At 43.6% G+C, this 21115-nt stretch overlaps 1 protein-coding gene across 4 annotated transcripts in view; it reads right to left on the bottom strand.

Annotated features, from left to right (window-relative positions):
* Positions 1-21115, bottom strand: part of C9H8orf48 (chromosome 9 C8orf48 homolog) — a 230685-nt gene that overhangs the window by 132537 nt on the left and 77033 nt on the right. For 2 of the 4 annotated variants that reach the window (XR_012160959.1, XR_012160956.1), the window contains exon 9: positions 13473-15455. The exons of the other annotated variants lie outside the window; for them this stretch is intronic. The gene's annotated coding sequence lies outside the window, so the exon portion shown is untranslated. Of the gene's footprint in view, positions 1-13472; positions 15456-21115 lie in introns of those variants that run through there. 4 annotated transcript variants of the gene reach the window in all.

Below are 21115 nucleotides of genomic sequence, written 5' to 3' on the forward strand. Positions count from 1 at the left end.
ATTGTAGAAGTGGCAAAAGTATCACACCAGACCGAGGGGTGGTGGCAGGAGATCTAATTACAATCCACTGCAGATTTGAGACACTTCTTTACAGGGACTTGCTATCACATTGTGGTCAGACACTTCATCTATCATACACTGTGATTAAACAGTGATATTCTGTTATTAATGTGTTGTCCACTAGTATCTACTAATCAATATCTCACGCTCTTAATGCTATATGCTAAAGCTTTAGAGTCCCACAGAATCCTCACTGAGGTGATATTTTCCATTCTAACTGCTTTTTTTTTTTTTGGTTACTGTGTTGAGAAGGGACTCAAACAGCTAGTGTTTCTCAGTAAATCTCTTCGAAGTTGATTATAAGGCTATCTGGGATCCTAATGGTACATCCTAAACTTAGATTCAAAAGCAGAAAATCACTAATGGGCTCCTGTGAGCAGAAGAGACTCGGCTCTTTTTAAAGGCTTTAAAGCTCCCTGCAGCGGATTGTGCCAGTTTGGTCCTTTGACAGGCAGAGACTGTCAATCATCTCAGTCAGTGCCCTCACTAAGCAAGGCGTTTCATAAGCAACATGACCCAGCCAGCCAAGACATGGAACATGGAAAGGCAACAAGTTGCTTAGATCTGCAGAGCTTTATTAGGTTGGAAGTGGGAGCCTATAGGGTTTTACACACAGTCTCTTTTTCTGCCCTCACTCCTTCACATTAGTGTGAAAGGGAATGTATCAACAAAGGGAAACTTTAGCAAGACTTTAAACAAAGCTGCACACAAAAGAGGTTTGAAGTCAAATCGTGTCCTGTTAAAATGTTAAGGAAACGTTAAGGTCTATTGCCTGACTCACCTGGAACTCATTTCAATATATTCCAACCTCCTTACCAGGCTAAAATGATGGGCCCAATTCTCCAATGTGCCAAGCCAGTGAAAGAGGAGAGTCAGTGTCAATGTCTAGTCCTTGTTTCAAGTGGGATATGCTGCCATTTGCTTCATTATTCCAGTGCTTTGCTCACATAGATTTGCTCTCTGCCCTTTACAGAAGAAAGACAAGGTACTTTTTCTTGCCTGCAAAGGGTCAGAGCCAAACCAAAGGCAAGATTTCTCCTGACAAAGTAGTTGTAAACATCAAAGGGTACTAGTTGGTTCTCTCAAGTTCACATCAAAGCAGAAAGGGAAAGAGAATTCTTGAGGGCAAGTCTGATGCGCCTTATTTTCCAGTCTTTCAGTTATGAGTTATACTAGGCAATGAAAAGTGTAGGAGGTTGGGAGTAAAACTGTTGTTTAGTTCTTGTAATGCTTTTACAGACAAGGATTCTAGATATACTGGACATAGTATTGTTCTCCATGTGGACACACCAGAAAGCAGACTCAGTACTGCCTTTCTAATGGCACCATAAGAAATGGAACCAAGTGACTTGAAGTATCTGATGGCTGCTTAGTGGCCCATGGGAAGTGAGTGATGGATCTCAGGCCAGTTCTTAGAGAACAAAGTTCTACTTCACAGATTACAAAGTTCTACGTCACCATGATAATCATCACTAACCAGCCCCCTGGTTCACAGTCTCATCAGAGTCCAAAGTTGGGGCTAGCATGGAGCCTGAACTCTGTTCTTCCCCTGACAGGCCAAGGATGAGTCATACTGGCTAGAGAGGGTATGCGAGGAAGTTTGTATAACCCACTGGTGAATAAGTGTTACAGGTCGCCCTCAGTGCCCGATCCATACAGGATATGAGTTTGTTACATCCCCAGTTAAGGAGCTGTGGCTTTTTAGCTCAAATTGTAGCAGTGTTTAGCTCTGGAGGTCCCTGATTCCATCCCTCATGTGTTGGCCAAGAAGACGGCAGCATGGGAGTGGAGCTGCAGGGGTGGAGCCCTGGGGTACCCCAATGGCCTTGCCTTGCCTTAATCTGTCCATGAATTTATGAGTCTGAAAGCTCCAAAATTAATATTGTACTCTAGCCTGACCCCTGCTCTCGTGGCGCAAAGAGGCTGGTAAGCAGGCAGGTTTCCCTAGTTGGAGATTCCTCATGTGAAGGGAAGGAGCATAGGGAAGTGCACTGGGCTCTGGCAGTTCCTAGATGGCCCTTTGGAACCACAGCCAGTCAGTTCTAGTTCATAATGGCTTCAGTATCAAGGAGCCACAAAGGAGCAATTCCTTGAAGCAGCTGAAGATTGAGGCCTGGGGTTACTGTGTATCCCTTTAAGGCTAAGCCATTTTCATACATAAGCAGTTCACCTTTATGGCATTAGTTACAGGAGAAATCTTGAGACCAAAGAATCTCTCCGATTATGCATATCTGAGATGAACCTGAAGCGAATGATACTTCCTTCCAATGCCACTATAATAGCACTTTGAGAAAACATTTCCCACAGAAGCACTCCATGTAGAATTTATCAGCCTTCCCAAGGGGAGGAAACATCCATTGCCCTCTACATCCACCACTCTCCTTCGCTCAGTAAATCAATAAGACACCAGGTCTGGCAGAATTAAAGGGAAAAATGGGCTGTTCATATGAAAGGGGTTCTAGGTGGATAAAAAAAATCTCAGTGAATAGGAATAAAAAAAGCAATACATACAGAGTCTAAATATAAATGAACATTTCATCACCACTAATATTGACACTGAAATTCAAGTCCAGAATCAGATACAGACTTAGGCCAAAACTTGCTCTATGTCCAGACAACCACACATAGCTTTAGCTTTTCTCGGAGAGGCAGGGTTAATAGTTTGGTGCCAGGAAGCTGCAGCATGAAATTCCTATTGGGAAAGAAAGGAACAAGAGGGGCAATGCAGAGAGCACAAAACCCTACCGACTGGTCAACAGGATGACCTTGAGGGGTACACCATTAAGGAGGGAAGTGACAGTTTGGAGGACAGAGTGTCTCCCTTCCCCAACCTTCTTTTGTTTTTCTAACCTATTGCAATGTAGCGTGTCTGTGTCGTAGCCTCTATGCTGCAGAATTAACAGAGATTCTCCTTTAGATCAAGAGGTAGGTGTCCAGTCCTCATCAATGCCACAAAGTTACAAGTGGATACAGTGCTTGCAAAATGGTGAGGCCTGTAGAGTCCCGTATATCCATGGATCTACTCCAGTGCAATTTTCCTAAAAAAAAAAAAAATGTTTTCTGGATGACACGGCTCCAGTGACTCACCTCCAGTCCGTTCTTTGGCTCTTAAGTGCTGGAGATTCACCATCTGCAGATCTTCAAATGCCTGTGGACGCATCCTCTCTCATGATGCTAGAAGAATCCATGTCCCTTTAAACTGATCCAGACAACAGTTTGGGAACAACTTGTCTTTTTACAACTTGTAACAATTTGTAAAGACATTCCTACAAACAATGGGGATTTTAAAGAGAAGCTATTCATTCCCAAATCCCTTACCAAGGAAAAGAAACAAAAAATCTAATTTCATCAAAAACTCCTGACTAGAGCGCTCATGGATTTTTTGACAAAACATTTTTTGTCAGAAAATGCTGATTTTCCAAAACTTAAACTTTTTATGGGAAAGTGTCAGTTTCAATTAATTTTGTCCTGAAAAAAAGTTGTTCAAATGAAATGTTTTCACATTATCAAAATGAAAAATTCTCATTTTTCATTTCAAAATAGTTTGCTTAAATTTCAAAACAAAACACAGTAAATTTTAAACAAATTAAAAATGGTCAATATTTAAATGAAACATTTAAAAATTATCAAAATGAAATGTTTTAATTAAACCAAACTATTTTTCTTTCTTTTTTGATTTTCAGTTCATGAAAATTTTTCAGATTTGAACTTTACATTCCAATTCAGAACAGGAAATTGTTTTGATATCTCAAAGATTTTCACTGGACGGAAGAAAAGTTGCCTGCCCAACTCTTCTCCTAACAGACAGATAAGGCAGGAAAGAAAAGTTCTGCTGTCAGGACTCCAGGAGAACTTGCAGCAGGCAATCAATATTTTTTTCTCCATTACTAGAGAAAGTTGGAACAGATCCATTGGGAACAATAACTAAAAATAATGTGCGATTCTCAGAAAAAGAGCGAGAGCGCGTGCGTGCGTGTGTGTGTGTGTTTTCTTTCTTTCTTTCTTTCTCTCTCTCTCTCTCTCTCTCTCTCTCGACATGCCTTTGATCTAATGGAGTGTAAGGCCTAGGTAACTATTGACTATATCTGCTCTCCAATCCTGTATAGAACATTCTCAGCTGAGGGTCATATTAGGGATGAGTCCAATGGGGTCTTCCACCTGTAATCACTACGGTGGTGGGAAGCAGATGAAATTTCAGAAAACAAAGATTTATATATATATATATATATATATAGTAAAACTATCATGCTCGTTTGTTACTTTCCTTGATAGCTTTAACTTTTTGCCCTTCCTTTCTGGTCCCCTAAGAGTTTCATGGAATGTTGCAGAGAATGGAACTGTCATTTGAATAGCAAAGTGTGACATCCTTCCAAAGGAAAGTGATGAAAGGAATAAGATGGAAGGAAGGGAGGGAGTGGGGAAGGAAGTAAAACTAATTATGCTAAATGGCAATGTTTGCATTCAGACCTAGTTGAACAGCAACATCAAAGAATTTCAATCTCAACTGTTTACCCTGTGTAATATAGATTTAGCTATATAATGGGCTCATACCCATTGATGCAGCTACAAACAGAAGTAATCATTACTAAAAGTGGGACTGTACAATGCTCATTTCTGCAATGCACTTTGGCAGAGAGAATAAAGGCACGCCAAGCAATCTGGAAAGTATAAGACAACAAAAGTGCCATGTAAATGCTTATAAAAGATGAAATAATGTAAATGCTTAAAAAGAGCTCTGCCAACTGCTCAGGCTGCTATAAGTTGGTGTTTGGTTTCTTTGCCTTTATCTTTCACCATAGTGAAATGCTCTTGCATCCCCCTGATGTCAGGTCCAATAAATTAGTAAGCGGCTTATCAGGCATTTGCTTTATTATGTTTCAGCTGATTGCCAAGGAGTGTGCTTCAAGTGGCAGGCCAACCAGCCCTGGAGAGAGAGATGCATTCAAATTTATAACACACTTTTGGTGATGAGAGACCCACATCTCCAGAGTGCTATATGCCTGTTCTCTTTTAGTGATGAATAATTTGTACCAAGGAAAGAGCAGAAAGTCAGGAATCACTATTTTTTAGAAGCTGTTTGTGGCACTTGTGAAACTGTGAAATGCTTTGGTTTTGAATACAGCACATATAGCAGTCCAAAGTTAAGAACATGATCCTGCCAGGTGCTGAGTCTCCCTTTTGCAAAGTACTGGGATTCTTCCACTCCCAATAAGCCCTTCGTGAAGATGTGGACTAAAATGTAGAGTTAAGTACAGTGCCACTCAGACAAGGTATTTCACATCGTTTTACATAATAATGAGTAAAATATCAGCAGCTCAATGACTGATGCAGGCAGTACGAGAAACTCTGACGTGCTTAGCCTTCACTCACTCACAGATATCTTGAACATTAGAACCCATTTTGCTATAACTGGAGATGATGGCCACATTGGCCAGGACGCTGAGGTTATCCCCTTCTCTCTTTAAATGAGTCATGGGGTTTCTGACTCCCACCTGGAAGGGCCAGGAGAGACAGACAGATATGAAATTGAGATTCCTTCGGTCTGATGGGAGGACAGTACCCAGTGATTTAATCATTGGTGTCATGTGTATATTTTTTTAAAACTAGCAGTGAACTGGAGCATTTCACACAATATGCTTTCTGTGTGATTATCTGTACAGCACTATAGGTGTGCATGGCAGGAACACAGGAGTTCCTCAAGGAGTTACAGATAGACAGAACATAGGAAGGAAAGGCAATAGGGTAAGGGTGGATGGGAAGACAGGGATACTGCAGTGAAAGATCACAAGAAGCTTTTCTTATTTTCTAGGCATGTTAGTAGTTCTTTAAGTATAATATATTAAAACATAGGACCTAAAGCTGCTTGAAACTCAAATTCCATTGCATGGGAAATTTTGACATTTCAAAATTTTCTTTCATCCTGGATCTGAATGAAAAATTGAAATTTCAAAATTTACTGCAAAATGAAAATTCAGAAAAATTTCATTTAGGAAGTAGTGAAAGGACCTATCAAAATGCTTTGTTTCAACTTTATCATTTCTTATAATAATATAATTAATACATAGTGAAATCAATAAAATTGAAATGAAGTCATTTGACTTTATAGAAACAAATGTTTTGATAATTTTTAAAATTGAAACTAAATTGATACAGTCTCGTAAAATGGTTTGATTTAACTGAATCAGCATTTTCTGACTGAAAAGTGTTGGAAAATTTTCAACCAGCTTATAGTGGGGTAATTACCCTGCTTCTAGGGAAAAAGGGAGGCTGACTGGGGAGGCAGCCACAGCTGTGGCCACACCCACTCAGGTCACAGCTGGCCCTGATATAAGGGCTAAGGGAGGAGCTAGGTCAGGCTCACCCCAGCCTTGGAGTGGGAAGGACTTGGCTGCCTGGGAGCACAGGGTACCAGAAGCAGAGTGGTGCTTGAGAAGGGCAAGAGAAGTGGAGCAACTCACCAGGCTGAGGCCCGGGGAGGTACTGCGGCTGCAGGGAAAGGCAGCAGGTCCAACGCCCTTGCCAATGATGAGTGGCCATTACAGACTGCAGTTTGCCCCAGTGAGAGGGGGCTAGATGATGACTGGCAGTAGCCACTGAGGCAAGGTGGGCATAGGAGGAGGGGGTTCCCCTTGGAGAGGAGACCCAGAGTGTGGGGGGTATTACTGCAGGGCAGAACCCCAAGGTAAGGGGCACCAGGGTCTGGGAGGGACACTGGCCAGCAGGAGCTCTGAGTGCTGGAATTGAGCTAATTTCCAGATGACCAGCAGAAGGTGCCATGCCGGTGAGTCAGCTACACAGCTCTATTAAGGCGATCTCCAGAATGCAGATTATCAAAGAGAAGGGAGGAAATTCTAGGAATAGGATACTATTTTTCATTATGACAGGTTTCAGAGTAGCAGCTGTGTTAGGCTGTATCCACAAAAAGAAAAGGAGTACTTGTGGCACCTTAGAGACTAACCAATTTATTTGCGCACGAAGTGAGCTGTAGTTCACGAAAGCTTATGCTCAAATAAATGTGTTAGTCTCTAAGGTGCCATAAGTACTCCTGTTCTTTTTCATTAGTGGACCATATGAAAGAGAGAGGACGGTGTTGTGATCAAGGCACAGGACAGTCAGGAGATTGGGGTTCTATTACCAGGTCTGCAACAGACTCACTGTGTGACCTTGGGTAAGTCCTTTTACCCACACATAGAGGTTTGTGTGCTAAGTGGTAAGGTTTGCTTTTGATGGCCAAACAGCAGAGAAACAGGGATGAATTGTTACTGCCCTGCAGAGATGGGTCCAAACCAGAACCCCAGGCACAGAGCTGTGTTTGGAGCCAAGTTGGCCACTCCAGTGAACAGGTGCCAGCTTCCTCTGGGTCCCAGGGGTGCTCAACTTCTGCCCCAACCCCACCCCTTGCCCCAAGCTCCTGCCCAACCTCTTCCCATTCCTGCTCCACCCCTACCCTGCCTCTTCCTGCCCAGTTCCACCCCCTCCCTGAAGCATGTCCTGTCCCTGCTCTTGCCCCCTCCCCCCAGCGCCTCCTGCACCCCACGGAATAGCTGATTGTGGTGGATGGGAGGTGCTGGGGGGAGAGGGAGAGGGAGAGCTGGCTGCCGGTAGGTGCTCAGCATTGCTATTTTTTTTCCATGGGTGCGCCAGCCTGTAAGTTTCTGGCTCTTGACTCTGGCTTGACCCCTGGCTCCTGACTCCAACTTGACCCTAGACTCCAGCTATTGACCTTGGTGTGGCCTTTGCTACCTCAACACCTCAAGTCCCACTGCCTGTGGTTCTAACCACTGAACCTGACCATCCATGCTTCAGTTCCTGACAGAAGGCCTCGCATGTGCTGGAAATGTCATTGGCTGAGGCCTTGTCTACACTGCCACTTACAGCACCAAAGCTTTCTTCGCTCAGGGGTGTGAAAAAACACCCCCCCCCCGAGCAATGCAAGTTTCAGTGCTGTAACGTGGCAGTGTAGATAGTGCTCCCAGCACTGGGAGCTATTCCCCTCACGGAGGTGGTTTTATCACAGGGCTGGGAGAGCTCTCTCCCAGCGCTGGAGCCGTAGCTACACAGCCATGTTAAAGCGCTGCCGCGGCTGTGTAAATAATACTCTAAGAGTAGCTCCATCTCCGGGGCCCATTCCGTTCAACTTTCTCTTGAAACTGCCAAATAAAGGGTCATTTGTAATGAAGACACCTCAGGAACTGAAGAGAGATCAGCCACTCATTGCACATAAGATATCCACCAGCCACAAAATGGTAATAAGTTTTACCTACTGAGGATTTGTTCCATAATCTATTAACAAAGCCCTGAATCAACCAATCTTCCCCAGACATCATAACTGAGCTTTGGAAGCTTCTTCCTTTGCCTAGTGTTTTATAGGGAACCAAGCAGACATCCATCAATTGTCCTTCCTGCCAAAGGAACAATCTGATTACTCAAGGAAGAGAAATGCACAGACAACTTCAGATGCTGCTCTGAGGCACTTAGCAGAAAACAAGCTGGTTGGAGCATTTATTTATGAAAATTCCACCCCATTGGGATAAGCCTCTTGAGATGTCCCATACTGCAACTGAGAGGGGTCCCAAGCAATTAAGTCAATCACAGTCACAGACATGTCAGGCAGACCTAGCAAATGCATTCTGCAGGAGAAAAACTAAACACTTCCACAGTGAGACACTTATCAAATCCCAGTGGACAATAACTGCAAAATGGCTGTGACCTGCTAATGGGATCTGTGACTGGAAAGCTGGTACAAGAAATTATGACTCAGAAAGGATGTAGCTAAAAGGCTAACACAGGGGTGTGGAGAAGGAGGAAAGACAGGTTGGATGGTTCCAGCGAATCCTGTCCCCTTTGAATGTTATAGGAATAGGAATCCATTTACTCCCATTCCCAGGGTGCAGCAGGGCTGCTGAATCTCCCTGATTTGATGCCTTCTCATTTCTGCTGCCTATGGAGAGCACTCCTGCTATGTCTGCCTGTTAGGGGGCTTATTCCTTCACCCACTCACTTCCCTGGTCCTTCTCACATGAACAGAGAGCAACAATGACCAAAGGTGCAAACAATTCAATGTTTATTGGGGTGAACTTCCAGCAAGCATGATTCTAGTTTCCTTCCTTAGTGTCCCCCTTCCTAGCTCTGACACCACAGAACCTTACCTGTGTCCCTGTTCCCATTCCCCCCCTTAGCAAAACATGATTCCAATTTCCCCCCTTCCTGATTGACTGCAGACTATATAGTAAAACTTGAGTTCTGCTTAGCTATACCTTAACCAATCATTTTACTGAAATTTAACTAACCAATCCTAACATATTGTAACATGATTATTTAACCAATTATATCCCACCACCTTAATTTGTTTACACTCAGCAAAATTAATTATACAGCAGACAGAAACAATCACAGAACCAGACAGAGACCATACAAACAAGCAATAACAAAGTGGGAACTATAATGACAAAACAATACAGAAGTGGGGATTTCACAACTACATCTATAAAGACATAAAGGTTTCCCAGCTGTGTCTATTGATAAGTGAGTTGTTGCCAGACAGGATGCTATCAAACTAAGTTTCCTTTTACATCTTCTAGGCACTTCCCTTTCTCTGGAGGCGATAGGAATACAAACCTGTCCTGATAATGCCTAACAGCCCAACAGCACCTTATTTCAATGTGACTAGTTTGGAATGTGAGGATGTGATCCTTCGCTTCCCAGCTTATGGCTGCCTCTGCTGCTTAGCCAAAGGCCTTAGCCTAAGAACAGGGCCTCAGACTATCACAGTAAGAGAAGGCCCTTACACTGGCAGACAGTGATTTTGATTCTCTCTTTTATACCTCTATAACTAGCTAAGTGATAAGAATACACCTAAATTCTTAGAGTATAGGCCTTTGCAGACAGGCCTGAATATCTATATCCTAACACCTCCCATGGAGGAAAGTCCTGATTGTGCGAGTGTGCAAGAGTGTAGTGGATGGGGTGGGGAGAATGCTTAGTTCCCTGCCTATGGAAAAAGCTAGACATACTTTTGTAAATCACAGAGGGAAAGAATCATGAATAAAATATGCCTACTACCTTTCATCCCAGGATTTCAAAGTACTTTACACACTTCGATAAACTGAACCTTGCAACACCTCTGTGACACAAACAAATATTCTTTACCCATGGGGACACTCAAGCACATGGAGGTTAATTTATTTGCTCAAGATAAGGCCAGTAATATGTGACAGAGCCAGAGTCATCACTTTCAGCCTCTGATTCCAGGCCTGGTGCTTTAACCACAACACCACCCCTTCCCCTACTTAGATGTATGCTCCTGATGTGTCTTGGCGGATGTGGACGAGGGTATGCATGAAAGCTTGGGAAGTGGCAATTAATTCCTCTCAGCAGGGTGAGCTACATGTCTGCGGAGAGAGAGTGGAGCTGCATCGCATTCACTGTGCACATAATCTTGAGTCAAAAGTTGGCAGGTGGCCATTTCCCTCGGGGATGTAATTAATGTTATCTGAACTGTGTAAAGAGCGCCACAAAGTGCCAGGTGTCCCCTCTCTGCAGCCATCTGTGAGAAAGCAGGATACATTTGATGCCTTTCCCAGGAGCCAGGAAAGAGCAGAATTAAGAGGAGGTAAGAGAACCCTTAGGTCTGTCTGTAAGGGCTACGGAGATGACAGGCGCAATGACCAAGAGACAACTGTGACCTTTCAGAATCTGCTGTGATTTAAGATGTTTTACATAGATGAAAGAAAACTGATGTCCCTATGAGGTGGAGGATTCTGATGCCCAAAGGAGGGGAAGCAGCGGCAGAGCTGGCAATGGGAGGAGACAGTAACAGTGGGAATTCTCAGCAAATGGAGGGCTCTTTCCCTGCTGCCTGTGCAGCTGCACAGGAAGCCACCTGCCTCTTCTCCTCCATCATTCTCTTCATCTCATGGATTGCTTCACTAAGTTCCCCTCCCACTACCAATGTAGGTGTACCTCAATAGCATAATCTGCCCCTACAAAAGATTATTTGCCCTGGAAAAAGCCTGGGCCTGCTAAAGACCCTGCACCCTCCCGGGATTTAGGATTTCCCTCCCCCCAAGTCTGTCCATAAGACACCAGGAAATGCCTTTTCTACTCACACACCAGCAGGCAGAGCTTGTTCACTCCTGACTAATCCAGCAAAGGGGCTCAGCCACCGGCTCCCTCACCCTTGCATGAAAGGAAATCATTCACTGCTCCCTTTTTTGGTGTGACCACAAAGTGCTCCACCGAAATGGGAAGAGCCAGAGGACAGCTCACATCCATTTCAGATCAAAGCAAATGGATCAACAACACACTTGATATATGAAGCTAACAGGCTGAGCTCCCAGTTATGCTGCATGAGTAAACAGGCTAAAGTATAAAGTGTACAAAGAAACTGATACTCTGGGATAGCAGGCTAGTTCCTCACACACAAAAGTGCTTGAAAGTAAACTTGAAAGGATTTGAACCAAACCCCTGGGGTGTTTGTGTGTTGTGTTCTGCAATCACTAACACCTAAAGCAACTCAGGGAACTGCACTCCTTCCTCTGAAACCTTTTGTTCCCCACTGTATAACAGAGCGATGAAGTTAGGTCTAAAGTGGTGACATTTCTGTTCCATCCCCTCAGGGAAACCTGTACTGCATGTATGCATTGCACACTGCTGTGTACACTAGCAGCATGGCTTACAGAAAACAGGAGCCCCTGAATTGCCACTAGGACTTGTCCAATCTATCTAGACCCATTTATCTGTGGTTCTTAACTATGCCCACCATCATGGTATCTGAGAGTCTGTTCTTGCTCATCTCATTGCAGGGAGTGCAACAAAGACTGTAGCCAAGGGGTAGAAGTAAGTAGCATTCCTGCCCCCAAAACAATAGGATATTTATACTGATGTAAACCTGAAGACTCTGTTGAGCTATGGGTCTGATCCTGAGAGTTGCTGGGCACCTAAAACTCCTGTTAGCTAAAGTGAGGATTATGGATGCTTAGCAACTCTCAGGATCAGGCCCTAACTAAGCTTTAGCTCTGCAGTATGTGGGACAGAGAGATCTAATAGCAACAACACAACCATAAAACTGCAGAGTCAGTGGTGAGGACCCTGGCTGTAAGGTAACACAGGGTTCTCTTTTCTAACTTTCCCTTTCTCTGTGTCTTTTGGACTGTGATTCACTGAACTTTGGTCCATATTCCAAATCAGTAAACCTTTTCCTTCTGTTTCTCTCTCTACCTGATGAAGTTCAGATTTAGGAACACAAAATCACCTCTCCCCATTTCCCACCTCTCCCAGGAAAATCAGACATGAAAGGGCTGTTTTTTTCCTGTGTTTAAAGAAGTGTGTATGGGGAATCTTAAAGGTGTCTGGTTTTCTCTGCTTGGATCAGGTCTCTGGCAGGTCATGGAATAAAAGGAATCACTGGGTAAATAAAAGGTCAGCCCTCATCTTCATTCTTCTGTGCTTTTCTCAGGGGGTGAGGGTGAGTAAAAACTTAAGTGTTGTTTTGGGCTTTGATTTCTAGCCAATCCTGCAGCCACCCCGATGATTTCTGGAGAGGAAGCTATAACAAAGAAATAGGCCCAAGACTCTTATTCTGGATCCGGATCCAAACTTGCCCAAAGCTCTGGGATATTTGGCTTGGGGGCCCAGTCCAGGTATGTTATTCTGACAATGTTATTTTAGGAATCAGTCTGTGTTATATCCATCTCAGACTTTGCAGGGGAGAGAGAACTTGTAGGAATGTCTCTGTACTCCTGAGGCTTCACATTTTTGGAAAACCTTGCCTTAGAAAGAAGCTCATAAACACCTGGTTGATACGATTCTTACAGTTCTTGGATTTTACCAAACTGACCAGCAAGGCCAACAATTCAGGCGTGAGACCCTTGCTGAAAAAAAAAAACTGGACATAGTGCTCATGTCAGACAATCTCACTGCCTAAAGACTCATTTTGTATTCCTGTGCCTGTGAAATGAGGATAAGACTCTAATATGTACAACAGAAACATGGTGTAATGATGCTGGGTCTGGCGGGACTGTCAAGGTTCCTTCCCCACTCTGAACTCTAGGGTACAGATGTGGGAATCTGCATGAAAACCTCCTAAGTTTACTTTTACCAGCTTAGGTTAAAACTTCCCCAAGGTACAAACTGTTTTACCCTTGGACTTCCACTGCCACCACTAAACGTTTTATCCGGGTTTATTTTATTAGGAAAGAGCCCGTTTGGAAACGTCTTTCCCCCCAAAATCCTCCCAACCCTTGCACCCCACTTCCTGGGGAAGGTTTGGTAAAAATCCTCACCAATTTGCATAGGTGACCACAGACCCAAACCCATGGCTCTTAAGAACAATATAAAAAGCATTCAGTTCTTGAAAAGAAGAATTTTAATAGAAGTAACAATAAAAAGAATCACCTCTGTAAAATCAGGATGGTAAATACCTTAGAGGGTAATTAGATTCAAAACATAGAGAATCCCTCTAGGCAAAATCTTAAGTTACAAAAAGACACACAGACAGGAATATCCATTCTATTCAGCACAGCTTATTTTCTCAGCCATTTAAAGAAATCATAATCTAACGCATATCTAGCTAGATTACTTACTAAATTCTAAGGCTCCATTCCTGTTCTGTCCCCGGCAAAAGCATCACACAGACAGACCCTTTGTTTTTCCCTTCCCCCCAGCTTTTGAAAGTATCTTGTCTCCTCATTGGTCATTTTGCTCAGGTGCCAGCGAGGTTATCCTAGCTTCTTAACCCTTTACAGGTGAAAGTATTTTTCCTCTGGCCAGGAGGGATTTTAAAGGTGTTTACCCTTCCCTTTATATTTATGACAGGGACCCAACTGAGAGTGCTAATTCAGGACAAATTGCTTAAAGCAGGGAAGTTACAGCCCAAGGCTGGGGTTTCTATGCACGCCAAGGCAAACCAAACCAGCCAGACAGAGAAGACTTTGGTTTTACCCCACTGGCTAACCACAAGTCACACAAGCAATTGCCTTAGACGCTCCAGTTTCCCAGTATCACCACCAGTGCCACTCATAATGGGGAAGATGGTTATGAAAACCAATACCCCAGTAAAAGAAAAAAGGTTCTCTCGATCAAAAAAGGACAAAGCCCCAGACCCAGGTCAATATACAAATCAGATCTTACCCACAAATCACACTTTTGCCAATCCTTTAGAATCTAGAGTCTAAAGGTTTATTCATTAAAAGGAAAAGATATAGATGACAGTTACAGTTGGTTAAATGGAATCAATTACATACAGTAATGGCAAAGTTCTTAGTTCAGGCTTGTAGCAGTGATGGAATAAACTGCAGGTTTAAATCAAGTCTCTGGAGTACATCCACAGCTGGGATGGGTCATCAGTCCTTTGTTCAGAACTTCCGTTTGTAGCAAGGTTCCTCCAGAGGTAAGAAGCAGGATTGAAGACCAGATGGAGGAGCTGCAGCAGCTTTTTATAGTCTCTTGCCATGTGGTCTCTGCTTTCTTTGTCCCAAAGACAAGCTGTCCATCCCATGGCATGGAAAAACCTCAGAGTTCTGTCCATAGGCATGTCCCTGCATACCTTGCTGAGACAAAAGGTGTATCTGCCTTTTCAATGGGTCAGTTGTATAACTGATGGTCCTTAATGGGCAATCAAGCAGGCTAGGCAGAGCTGACACCAATTTTTCTGGGGTGTTGCCCAGATTTGAAATACAGACAGCATAGAGCCAATATTCATAACTTTAACTACAAAAATTATACACATATACAGATAGCATAATCATAACCAGCAAACAATAACTTTGCCTTAGACACCTTATTTGACCCCCTTTATACAAGATTTGGTGCCACTATAGGACTTTAGTTGCAACAATGATCTATACGGTCCCAGTTCATGTCAATAACGTCACACACGGGAGGTAGGGATGAGTGGTAATCCTTGGATTTCTTAAATTCTGTGCAAATCTCCCATTTCTTGGATGAGGGCTGCCCCTTGCTGTTCAAAAAAGCACTCTCAAACTCAGCCCATGCTTCCTGCATTAGTAGAAGTTCTGAAGCATGGATCGGAGAAAAGAATTCCATGACTAGAACACGAGTCAACAGCACCATTTTCAATGCATGCTTTACCAAGCTGCTTTGTTAAGGGTTGAATATTGCAGCTGGGAGAAAGTGAGATCCCCATCTGGATGACTTGTCAGAGTGGCGAGAAGCCATTTCCCCTTTTCTCTTGGGCAATGAGGGGAAACAGCTTCTTTTCAGGAGTGCAGAGCATCCAGTAGGATATGGAATTCAGGTAGTAGCTGGAAGCTGGCTTAACTCTAAGTGTTAAAATCACAGTGCTTGAACTGGGCCTGATCTCTGTAGTATACAAGATCCTATTTGTTGGCAAGTCCAGCATTATCTGAATAGTTTATCACGAAGCCCATGTTAAACTGTACAAGATAAATAACAGATGTGTCTTGTTAGAAGACACTATAGTGAAAGCTCTGTAGTGCTCATACTTAATATGGCTGCCTCAGTACTTGTTAAAATAACTTGTTATAACTTAATGCAACAACAAATTATATAGGAAACAGAGGTGTTGGCAGCACAGTGATTTGAGTCATCCCCCTATGGTCACATTGAAAAAACAGTAGTTTAGGAACACACATGGCACAAACGAAACCTTGATTTCCTAATAACACCGTGTTTCACTGAAGGTATCATTAACTTATGCAGTGATTGGCATCATGTGGAGAGAACAAAAGAGGGGTTCTGTGCCCATGAATTGCATTTCTGCTGCTCGTTAATTTGTTGCCACAATCCTGCAGTAATGTCAATAATGTAAATTTACTATTACTTTCAGTCTGTAGAACACGGGGTCCCCTCATCTCTATAGCAGCTTGTTTAGCCAAACTCTTTGAGGGCAGCCAGAGCATTTCAGGGCATAGCTCTCAAAGGAGGATGCTCATTACGACTGACCGGCTAATGAAACATTACCAAGCTACGATTTTTTTACTGGAGTGTCATTACATTCTGCAGGCTGCAAGGGTGCTGCCTCAACATGTGCTTTCTTTTGTCGGTCGAGCTGTTGCATAGCAAAGAGGTCATTGATTACAAATACTGGGCACGAGCTGCCGCTTTTATCTCTTTGGGCCCAAACCTGCACCAGTCTTACCGCAGATTTCAGTGACAGCAGAATCAGGCTTTGCACATAGTGTGTAGAGTTAAATCTGGGTTATCTGCTTTGCCATAACTGGACCCCAAGTATCCAAACTATCATACATCTGCTCTATTGGCAAAATAATTTCATTGACGAGGAGACAGTATCCCTAGCCAGCTGCCCAGAATTCCACTAGCAAGACTAGCCTGACTAGGGCTGGTGGATGGGATAGATAGTGCAAATGCCTCATGAATTAGGGCTTGTGTACACTTAAAAGGCTGCAATGACACAGCTGCACTGGTGCTGCTGTAGCACTTCAGTGAAGATGCTGACAGGAAGGTTTCTCCTCTTGGCGTAGGTAAGCCACTTCCCCGAGAGGCAGTAGCTATGTCAACGGAAGAAGCCCACCCGTCAACATAGAGCTGTCTACACCAGAAGTTAGGCCAGTGTAAGAGCGTCACTCAGGGGTGTGGATTTTCCCCACCCCTGAGTAATGTAGTTATACTTGTGACGGGTTGGATCCCCGTCTGGGATGCCACCTGATGTACTGGGGTTTCACTGAGCCTCTCCTGCTCCAACAGTCTGGATTCCCTCTCTCTGTTTTGCTGAATTAGGCTCTCCGGCCACTTGGCAGCACATGCATGCACATATGTAGGGCCACACCCCACTGCAGACACAGACTGAAGTCAGTTCTGTGTGAGAGGACTCACCCAGCACTCACATGCACATCCCTTTTGGGAGGTAAATCCGTATACTGTCTTGCGCTGTATACCAAAATCTACACGGTGCAAATGCATAAAAATTCGCCCTCTTCCTCAATGTGAAGAGAGAGATGCATAACTTCTTCCCCCTCCCATTTAGAAATTGCACAAACTGGGTTTAGCAATAAACAAAACAAATTTATTAATTATAAAAGGCAGATTAAATGAATATAAGGGATAGCAAACGGAACAAAGCAGATTATTAAGCAAATAAAACAAAACACGCAAACTAAGCTTGATTCACTAAAGAAATTGGCTACAAATAGTAATTTCTCACCCTAAATATTGTCACAGGCAGATTACAGAGAGTCTTAAAGGCGGCCTGCAGCTTGAAACTTCTGGTATTATTACTAACAAGCAAGATGCTCTTCCAGCCTGGGTTCAAGTCTTCTCCCCTCAATTCAGTTCTTCATTCCAGGTGTTTTTCAATGTCTCTTTGGGTGGGGAGGCAGAGGAGACACAAGATGATGTCACTACCCTGCCTCATATAGCTTTTGTGTATAGCGGGAACCCTTTGTCTTCCAGTGGAAAAACACTGGCATTCCAATGGGGGAAGGGGGCGGGTCCAGTACCAGGTGGCTCAGTCACATGTCTCAGCAGCTATTACTCGCAGGCTGTCTGGAGTGTCCACAGGAAGACTAAGCTCTTTCACAGTCCATTGTCTTTGCTGATGGACCATCAGCCCTGTCTAGCTTTTTCATTGTTGTACCTGAAGGGCTAGTTGTGGGTGTCACCCAAAGTAACACATTTGAAATACAGATACATGGTCAATATTTCTAACTTCAGATACAGAAATGATACAGGCATACAAATTAGATAGTCACATTCAGTAAATCACAACCTTTCCAATGATATCTTACACGAGCCATCTTGCATAAAGTATATCTGTTATGCCATATCCATACCATAAGCATATTTCCATAAGGAATATGGAGTGTAATGTCACAATACCAACATAAGTTGCTAGTGTAGCCCAAGCCTTAGGCTTTCCATCCCTGAAAACGTGGATTCAGATCCATCTTAGGTTCCAGCTAAATTAATAGATTTTTACAGCTAGAAGGGACCATTATAATAATCTAATCTGACTTTCTGCATAACAGGCCACAATTTTGCCTTCTATATATGAATATAGGGCCTGATTCGTCTCTCACAGTGGTGTGAATCATCTCTGTTAGAGCTGTAAAACTACTGTGAGAGGACAATCAGACCCTTGCTGATTTCATACTGGTCTGTCTACATCACACAAACCACCAACCCACCCGGTCTTTGCTTAGGAAAGGCATAAAGCTCCAGTAAAAAAGGATCAGAAAGTCAGAATTAAGATGCATTTCCACCTGTGCAGGGAAAACTTGCACAGCATATCTGACCACATCAACTGTGGAAACATGGTCCAGCTATAACTGCACAAGATTAGAGCCAGGACTCCTGGGTTCCATGGTTGGCTCTGCTTCAGTGTGTGGCCTTGAGCAAGTTGCTTGGGTACTTTTGAAAATATTGGTCCAGTAATCATGGGTTCTTCTGTTTCTGATGAGCAACTTTTAGACACTGAGGATCTGATTTTCAGAGACACTGCACACCTGCAGTTCCCCCTCAAGTGAATTGGAATTGTGGGTGCTCAGTATCTTTGAAAATCCAGCTCTAGTTTATTAGATTGAGCACCCAAAAAGTGAGAAACCCCACAATGAATGTGCACTTTGATAATGTAGGCCATAGTCTCCCTGTACTCTAGTTCATTTACCTGTAAAGTGAAGATAAAAATGCTTGCTTCATGGGGCAGCTGAGGGGCTTAATTAATGTTTGTAAATCACCTTGAGATCCTTGCATGAAAGGCACTATAATATTAATGAATTTTTTAAAAGAAGAAAACTGACATTCTTGTTTCATATAAAGTAAAATTGCAGTGTATGGGTTTGAATGTGTGAAAGAGCGTCTGCCCCCTCATAAAGTGACAGTGAAGCTAGAAGCAATGTGCCCAAGCATTCAGAAGAGAATGGATTCAGCAAGGGGCATCTTGTTCTCTATTCTATTCCTCCTTGATGCAGTAGACTTTCACATCAGGCACTCACCACCCAACTCCATAGTAGGCAGATGACACAATGTGAAAGGTTTGCTGGAAGAATTCTGACAGGTTAAATTCCATTATAACCATGTCATGTTACATTATGTTGGATCCCATTCCAGACAGCGCAATCAAATGTAACCCAAAGTGACAACCTGCACTGAACCGTGACCTAACTGAGAGAGACAGAAATGCAAAACTCAAAGGGACAGAATCCAAGAGATAGTATTGTGGAGAGGTGGGAGGAGCAAGGTGGTAATTAGAAAATATGCTACTCAACATGGGCATGGAATGTTCAGCTGTCATTCACTCCCTCCTGAAGTGCTGCGGGCTGCAGTTTGTGTGAAATGTGCTTTTGTGAAGGCTCCCCTTTCCTTCCCATCGGGGACTAGAACACCAGAGAACTGCTCATCCCCAACCAAGCAGCTCTAAACCTACCCAGATTCCCAGTCGAACATCAGCTCAGGATCAGCATGCTGGTGCAAAGTGATCCACTGAGACCTAATGAGCTCCTTCCACTAATTTTCTTTCTGGGCCTATTTTCAATCTTTTTATAACTAAAATGTCTTTTAATTTCTTTAGTGAATACGGTACAGGTAATGGTTACCAAATTGAGAAACTTCCAATTATCTGATCGAATCTATCAATCCAATTTCTAATGCACTCTTCACATGGTATTTAGGCAACATTTAGCCACAGAACAGTTGCAGTATAGGCTTCAGCAATGCAAGCTCTCCTGTTTGGCTTGCCCTTGTGACATAATCCCTCCAGATCAGAAGGGCCCTCTAGGAGACAAGCAGCAGAGCATACAAGTTCAGTTGCTGTATGGAGCTTGATGAGGGAGGACTGGGTGCCTAGCTGGCCAGATGAGCAACAGGACATAGACATCTCACTACAGAGAGCTCACCAGGCAGAACTGAGCCCAGGGAAGGCTACTAAAGACCAGATGCCTGGCTGGCTGGATACATAGAATAGTAGCAGGACCATGAAGTGGTCAATGTGGGCGGGGTGAGCTCAGGGGACTAAGCCTAGGACCTGGCCAGACCAGGCAAGGGTACTGAGATGGGCCCTGCTGGTATGGTTGCAGACTGAGCCAAGGGAGGGCTGCTGAAAAGGACACCAGTGGAGGGTACTGAGATGAGCCCCAGCTGGGTGGTTGAAGAAGGCAGTGACTTGGGGAAAAAGCCTGAGAGCTATGGGCCCATACCAGGGCTGAGAAAGAATGTGGGCTGGATACCCTGGAAGGGGGGACAGCGTGTATGGCTTGGCTGGAGGGCTGAGGGGCCAAAGACCAGCTAAGAGAACCAGCGGGCTGGGGTGCTTATAAGAGGCAAGTGCCACCCTGATGTAAGACCAAAAAAATAAAAGCAGGTTCACACCTAATCGAGAGAAAGGGGACCTTCTGTGAGAGATAGGTGCACCCCCTGCTGCATGAAAAGAACTGTTTGCAGGCACGGTTGGCCAGGAAAAAGGGCACACGAGAGGCAGGTGCCACCCCATTACAGGGACAAAAAGCTAACAACTTTTTCAAGCTTAAAAACCGTTCAAGTTTGAATTAAATTTGGGACAAAGTCTTTTGAGCTTATGCAAACTGGTGTTCTCATCCTGAATTACACAGTGCATCTACTGAACTGATCCAGTGATTCACAGACACACACAAACCTCCAGGTCCATTTTATGTCTTCTAATTTTGCAGCACTAATAAGCAGGGCAGTCCATGTCTGCAGAAGGAAGCTGTTGTAGCTTCAGGCAATTGAAAGAAGCAGGAGTTAGTACATGCAATACCTGTGTTGAGCAGATGCTGTTGCTGTATTGCCAACTCCCACAATTTTATCACAAGCTGTGATCTCTGATTTTGGGATATCGGATATTTTTCTTAAGGCCCCAGATGCTGGAGTTGTGAGAATCTCATTTTCATTTTAAAAAAGTGTTTCTAGCCCTCGTGGCTGTGGAAAAAAATCTGGGAAACATGCATTTAGGGGTTTATAAACAAGACGACAAATAAAAAGAGTACCAAACTTATTTTAAAAATCTCATGATTTTTGAATGCTTGGGATTGGCAAGACTTATCGTTATGTACATATGTGAGGTGTTGCTGCAGAGACCAAGGCCATGCCTCCATTTTGGAAG

This window comes from Lepidochelys kempii, chromosome 9, assembly GCF_965140265.1.
Source record: "Lepidochelys kempii isolate rLepKem1 chromosome 9, rLepKem1.hap2, whole genome shotgun sequence".
NCBI lineage: Eukaryota > Metazoa > Chordata > Testudines > Cheloniidae > Lepidochelys > Lepidochelys kempii.